This window comes from Poromitra crassiceps, assembly GCF_964638095.1.
Source record: "Poromitra crassiceps genome assembly, chromosome: 1".
Taxonomy (NCBI): domain Eukaryota; kingdom Metazoa; phylum Chordata; class Actinopteri; order Beryciformes; family Melamphaidae; genus Poromitra; species Poromitra crassiceps.
This window is the reverse complement of record NC_139623.1, coordinates 72848321-72856157: the sequence shown is the minus strand read 5'-3', so window position 1 is coordinate 72856157 and position 7837 is coordinate 72848321.

Below are 7837 nucleotides of genomic sequence, written 5' to 3'. Positions count from 1 at the left end.
AGTGATTTTTTTTTGCCATTTCCATAAAGACAAACTGGCTTTGGGTCTGATATTATGGGCAAGTTGGGGTGTTTTACAAAAGTCACCACTGCAAGATGCCTAGTATCAAAGATTCGCAGGCATGATGTCACAATAGCTATGACATCACTAGCCTATGACATCATCAGTGATGTCATGAGATGATTTTTTGTCAATAATATGTCACTGATGACATTACTGATGATGTCACAGACATTGTGACATCATCAGTGGGTTTTTGTATTTTTTGTGATTTTTTGTAAAAATAGTATTTTTTCATATTTTGAGCCAAAAATCCAAAAAGCGCATGTTTTGGACTACCAGCCATTTTCCCCAAAAAACACAAACAAGCTTTAGTCCAGCATCTATCCTGGTCTAAAGGCTTCAAATCAGTAGTGTGGACTGTCAAATTCAGTTTTATAATATTTTCCCATCTTTGGCATAGGAATCCGTTTTTTTTACATTTCATGTAAACTGTATGGAATTGATTGCTATGCCAAAACTGGGGGAATATGGGGAAATAGGCAAACACATTAGAAACTACAATTTTAACCGCTTGAGTCAAGGTGAGATGTGTAACATCAAGGAAATAATGATTTTTTGAAAAATTTGCTGGAAGTAAAAAAAAAATGTTCTTTTTGTGCAAAATTAACATTGAAATCAATGGGACAGCTATGCAATGGACTTTGAGACCATGTAACTCCCCCAAAATTTCTACCAACTCCAAGGTTAGATATTAAGGTCAAAGTTCAAGGTATTTGGTCCAGGATGCCCGCTGAAATAAATGAAATAAATTAATTTTGTGAAAATTTGCTGGGAGTACCAATAGAGTGGTTTCAATGGAAGTCAATGGGTCCATCAGATGAACCAGGAGTAAATTGAGGAGTATTTTTGAAAATAGGTCTTAGGATCGTATAAAAATGATAACTATGATTGATTTTTGTCAAATACCCCCCAAAAAATACCTAGCCTTAGTTTAAGACCATATACTCAAAAAATGTCGAAACGGCCCATACGCGAATGCAGGAAAAGTCCATCAGATGGACTAGGAGGGTACAAGTGTTCATTCGCACACAGGAGAGCACAGCACACATGGACGAACCAAGATGCACATGAGTAGCGTTACTTGAATGTGAATAAAGTTTTATTTGTTTAAGCTTAAAACAATTCTGGTTTCTAGTCTGAGTCGGTAACCACGATAGCCTTTACACTGCAAACATCCATCTGTTAAGATAGCTTAGGAGAGATGCCATAGGCTAGCAAGACATACCGGTCTGTAAGCCACATTAAAACATGTTTAACACATGGATGTTTTTTAACACGTGGATGTTTGTTTTTTTAATGACCAAACCCTAACCAAATTGTTTCACTTGCCTAACCATTAACCTAACAACCAACCTTCTAGGTGTAATGTTAATTCATGTTTTAATTTGGGTTAGAACGGTCAGCAAGCGCATATTCGCTATACGTATTGTAGCGAATCAGTGTTACACATACAGTGGTGAGCAATGGTAGTGTCTCGACTACAGATGGGAACGTATGTGTGGGAGTGTTACTAAGGGGAACACTATGCTTGTGGAACACTTCCGGGGGAGACTGAGCATGCGTGGGCAGTCTCCGGTTACCGCCTAAGGGGAAAGCTGCTAGCTATGAGCGTGACAACCGCCTAGAGTTGTGATATGACTAACTGTGAATAAAGATCCCTGTACCAGCAAGAAGCCTCTATCTCTTCAATACCAGGAACGCTACATTGGTGTCAGAAGTTGAAACGGTGAATATTGCCTCCAGAATCGGCGAGATAGCGAACAAGTTCCTGAAGAAAAAGCGCGGGACGGAGCCGCCGAAAATGAAGAGGGAGATAGAAGAGGCTGAAGCCTCGGTGTGCGCGGAGATGAGGAGTACAGTGGAGGGCGTAAAGGGGATATACAGACGGATGAGGAAGGAATACAGACAGATGGCGGAGAGCCTCGGGCGGGAGGAGAACAATGCTGAACCGGACCCCGCTGGCAGACAGGCGGAGAGTGACGAGGCTGAAGCAAGGGCGGCAGCGGGAGACGGCGCCCGCAGAACCAGGAAGGACGTGCCCGTCCCGAAATACAACGGTAAAGGCGAGTGGGAAGCGTACTGCAAGCAGTTTGAGACAGCTGCAGAATGGAATGGCTGGACGAGAGGGGAGAGGGCCAGCCATCTCGTGATGTCCCTCGAGGGCGAGGCTACGGCGTGCGTGTCGGCAATAGCCGATACAAAGGACTTGAATGCGGTGATGGGGGCCCTGCGGAGACGCTTCGGCCGATGTGAAGAGCAGGCCATCGTAGCCGCGGAACTGTGTAACAGACGCAGACGGCAGGGCAGGGTCCGAAATACAGGGGGTCTCAGGGGGTCCAAGACCCCTTGATTGACAGTTGAGAGCCCCTGAAAGGCCCAATAGCAAAATGTTGGGGGGTCTCTGGAACAGTCTGCAAGTCAGTAAAAATGTATTTTAAAGGCATAGGCCCCTATCGTTGCATCGGCGCAGTTTCTAGGCCGAGCGGCAGGCGCAGATCAAAGCAGTGGGCGTGGAAAGGCGCACTTGATATCGTCGTGCTGGCGCTAGATGCAGCCCAAAGCATTACAACCACGCCTTTTAGGCGTAAAATTATGCACCGTCATGCTCATTGGATAAGTGCAATAAACGAATCGCACGCTTGCCTTTTTAGCTCCAATTCCAGTGATCCCGCAAAACCAGACGAAAGCCAAACGCTCTGCCCCCCCCCCCCCCCTCCCTTCATCCAGCCTGTCTGTCTGCATTATAGGCTATTATTCCATATTATTATGCTTCTCAAACCAATCTAACTGCAGTTTCAATACTGCAAGCATGTAAATACGCTACACTATAGCAAGATCAAAGTGAAAATAATGTTCTATGCATCAGCTAGAAAAATATAGCCTATTAGATTGGTGAAAGTTTGTCCAGAAAGATATCATTTTCTCTCGCCTGCTGCAGGAAGGATGATGCACATAAATATACCCTACATTATGTCAAGTCATTGCATAAATGTGTTTTTATTGTAAAACTAAATGTGAAATAGGGCCAAGTTATTGGACGGACATCACAGTATAGCAGATGCCATTAGAAGCGCGTTCCGAAGCGCGTTCCGCTGTTACTTCTCTAAATCACGTTAACTGGACAAGGGGTATATATATGCCCAGGAGGACATATATGTTTCACATAGGGTGGTGTTTTCATTTCGAGGTTTTATTTGGTCCAATATTGAAATGTTGACAATGGCAGGCTGTGTTACCATTACACATTAATTTAGAACTACCTTTTATATCTATTTTGGCTCATTTGGTGGCTATTTAGTAGCGAAATGAAGAAACACAATGCATGCTGGGAACTCAGAGAGAGAGAGAGAGAAGGGTGACAGAGAAGAAGCAGTGAAGGCAAAGAATAGGCCTGCTTTTCAAAAGCGCAAAGCGCTAAATGTAGGCCAGCTCCCAAGATATGACTAGGCTGGTATTTAGCGCCGACACGCCCACTTTGGGACTGCGCCACGCCCATTCGGCCTAAAGCGCATTTGGCAGCCTAAAGCCTATTGCTATCTTGCCGAAACAGGCGCAAGGCACGTTTTTTTGCGGTTAAGGCCCGTAATAGCGCCGATGGCCTGTGGGAGAATAGAGCCCATGATATGTCTACTATTCATTATTCAATTGAAAACATTGTTGTTGTAGTGTTTTCTCACCATTGAATACCCAGGTGTTTCTGTTAAGGCCTCCTTCCATGGGTGGCGCTGTTGCAATGGCCCCGCGTTCTCCACAATCCCAATGTTGTGTAGTTTATAAAATCCCAAATAGGCCCCCTACATCATGAAAGCGGTGGATTTTTTTCCTGCTTCAACATCAACTTGGTTAAAAACGCTGACTAAATATGTCAAAGAGAATGCAGAGAAGCTCATTACTTGCTAACTTTGGATTCACTTCTAAAAAGCTGAATCAGAACAACAAAACGTAGTGCAGACCCCAGAGCACTAGGTAGGGAACCCGCCCCCCCGATTGCCACCGGGTATTTCGCACCCTGCGGCAGGGTGAGTCGCTGCGTGCACTGGCAACGGACATTGAGACTCTCAGCCGGTGCGCATACAGTCAGCTACCGACGGAGGCGCTGGATGGGTTAGCCCTAAGCTACTTTGCCCAGGCCATCGAGCCACGGAGTCTAAGCCAGAAGGTAACGCTGAGACATCCGAAAACACTGGGAGCAGCGCTGGAGTTGGCGCTGGAGATAGAGACAGTAGAAGGCTGGGACACGAGCAGCGGCATAATGGAGGCCGCCCCTGTGGTGAGAATGGCAGCGGACAGCCCGCTACAAGAAGAGCCAGCGTGGAAGATGGCCTTGGCAGAGCAAGGCAACATGGTGAAAGAACTGTCCGAGTCAGTACAGCAGCTAAAAGAACAACTGCTCCGCAGCGTGACCCTACAGCCCAACCCCGCTCGGCAGCCCACTCCGCGGAACATTAGCTGGGGCAGAGGGAGAGTGATCTGCTGGAGATGTGGACGGCCCGGACATCGGGAAGCAGAATGCCGCCAGAGAACGTGGAACCAGGGAAACGGCACAGGGCCCGTCCAGATGGGGAGAGACGGGTTCCCGATGTCACAGTCCCCGTAGCCACGTAGTCGCAGGAGGGAGCCCACCGACAGCAACGGGGAGGTGGGGCTCCGCCTTCCCCTGAAGTAGACGACATCGCCGGAGCTGTCAGCATGCAGAGCGGGCCGCGCACGATGAACGGCTGCCATGTTCCAGTCTACCTACAGGGGAGATACTGTGTCGCCCTAGTGGACACGGGGTGTACAGCAACGCTGGTGAACGTCAACATGGTGCCCGAGGGAACGCGTCTGGAGCAGCCAGCGGCACAGCTGCTGAGGACAGTATCCGGTGAGTTGATGCCAATGAGGGGAAGGGGGTATGTATGGATAACAGTGGGGGGACACACAGTGGACTTTCCCGTGTGGGTAGTAGAAATGGCGGGACCCTGCATCCTGGGGGAGGACTACTTGACGCTAAACCAATGCACAGTAGACCTAGGGAAGAGCACATTGACATTTGCAGGGGGGTCAGTAGTACGGATGGGCCACCCTCCCACCGCCCCAGGGGAGCGGCCTAACGTAAATAACATCACTGTATATCGCGTCACTGTAGAGCACGAAACCCACCCAACAAACCAAGCCCCTACCCCAGCCCTGACCCCTGCCCCGCCCCAAACCCCTCCCCCAACCCAGACCCTGTCCTACACCAAACCCCTCCCCAAGACCATGCCCCTAGCCCACCTCCGAATGCTTACCCTCAGCCACCGCCACAGGCGGAGGGGGAGACCGAGAGGTTAGAGATGCTGAGGGGATTGCACCAACGCCAGAGTGAGGGTTTAGAACCCCAACAGAGCGATGAACTGTGGCGAGTACTCGAAGAATATAAGGACATTTTCACAATGTCGGATGATGAGCTAGGCTGCACCCACCTGGTGGAACACGAAATAGACACTGAGGGGGTCCCAGCAGCGAGGAGAGACATAGCGAACGAAGCTGTAGAGAACATGCTGCAGGCGGGGATCATTGAGCCATCAGACAGCCCGTGGGCGTCAGGGGTAGTGTTGGTGAGAAAGAAAAATAGCTCCAAAATGCGGTTTTGTGTAGACTATAGGGGGCTGAACAAAGTGACAAAAAAAGACACGTACCCGACTACCCGATGCCCATCATCGAGGAACTGTTAGACGCAGCGGGGGAGTCATCCTGGTTCTCATCCCTAGACCTCCGTAGCGGGTACTGGCAGGTGCCCCTCTGCGACGATGCCAAGCCAAAGACCGCCTTCCGCACCGAGAAGGGGCTGTGGCAGTTTCGAGTACTCAGTTTCGGGCTGTGCAACGCACCAGCAACGTTCGAGAGGTTAATGGAGAAACTGCTGGGAGACATTCCCCGAACCGAATGCGTCGTGTACTTAGATGACATCTTGACACACGGGGGCTCGTTTCAGGCAGCGGTGGGGGCGCTACGAAAGGTCCTGCAGAAGATAGCAGAGGCGGGTCTGAAGTTACACCCAGTTAAGTGCCACTTCCTGAAGAGGAGGGTGGAGTTCTTAGGGCATGGCATCGGCGCGGGGGGCATTCGCACCCTGGAAGAGAAGACTCGGGCGATCGTAGAGTGGCCCACCCCCAGAGACAAAGGCGAACTCGAGAGCTTCGTAGGGTTAGCCTCATACTATAGGAAATTCGTAAACGGGTTTTTTAAAATAGCAGAACCACTGTTCAGGTTAAAAGAGAAGAACGCAGACTTCCACTGGACGACAGAATGCCACCTAGCCTTCAAATCCCTCAAGAAAGCGCTGACCGAGTCTCCGGTGCTTAGGGCACCAGACCCCGCACTGCCGTTCCTACTAGACACTGATGCCAGCAACGGGGGTATGGGGGCCGTGCTGTCCCAGGCGGGGCCGGAGGGGGAGCGGGTGGTGGCGTACTTCAGCAAAACTTTTGATAAAACAGAACGTAACTACTGCGTCACCCGCCGGGAGCTCCTCGCCGTCGTAGAAGCACTACGACACTTTAGATACTACCTCCTGGGACAGCCTCGGTTCACCATATGGACCGACCACTCGGCGCTGCAGTGGCTGAGGTCCTTCCGAGAGCCGGAGGGACAGGTGTGCCGCTGGTTAGAAAGGATGGCGGACTACAACTTCACCATAGAGCACAGAGCAGGGGCGCACCACATCAACGCAGACGCCCTGTCACGACGACCCTGCGCAGAGAGAGGGTGTGCGTACTGCGAGAAGAGAGAAGGAAGGGAGAGAGAGCTCCAAGAGGAAGCGAGGATATGCCCTAACCATACGGGGGACGGACCAGTATGCAAGGCACTGCAGGTGGCAGAAGCGGCAGATTGGAGGGCCCATCAAGAGAACGACCTGGAGCTGGGGCCAGTACTGCGATGGGTAGAAGAGGGCCAGAAGCCGCCGTGGGAAGAGGTGGCCGCGGTCACCGACGCAACCAAGGTGCTGTGGTCAGAGTTCGAAACCTTGAGATTGAGCAACGGGGTACTGATGAAGTCCTGGAAGGAACCAGCGACGGGAGAGAGCCAGTGGCGGAAAGTAGTACCGGCGACGCTGAGAGAGGCGGTGTGCAGGAGCGGCCATGGAACTGCAGGGGCCGGACATTTTGGAGTAAAAAAAACACTCCGTCGCCTGAGGCAGGGTTTCTATTGGGGGAGGATGAGGAGAGACGTGCAGCACTTTTGTCGACGGTGCGACCTCTGCACAGCGTACAAAGGTCCGTTAGACCAGTCTCGCACCCCGCTCCAGCAGCTAGCAGCAGGAGCTCCCATGGAGAGGGTGGCGGTGGACGTGATGGGACCGTTTCCGCGCACAGACGATGGAAATCGATACGTCCTGGCCGCCATGGACTATTTCACAAAATGGCCAGAAGCATACGCGCTGCCCAACCAGGAGGCGGGAACGGTGGTCGACGCACTGGTGGCGGGCATGTTCAGTAGGTTCGGAGCACCGGAGACCCTCCACAGTGACCAAGGGAGGAACTTTGAGTCACGAGTGTTCACCACCATGTGCGAGAAACTGAACATAAAAAAGACGCGTACCACAGCACTGCACCCCCAGAGCGATGGCCTGGTGGAAAGATTCAATCGGACACTGAAAAAGCAGTTGGCCATCCTCACAGAGGAGCACCAGAAAGACTGGGACACGCACCTGCCTCTCATCCTCATGGCCTACAGATCTGCCGCCCAAGAGTCCACCTCCTGCACACCCGCGCTGCTCATGTTAGGCCGAGAACTGAGGACGCCAGCAGAA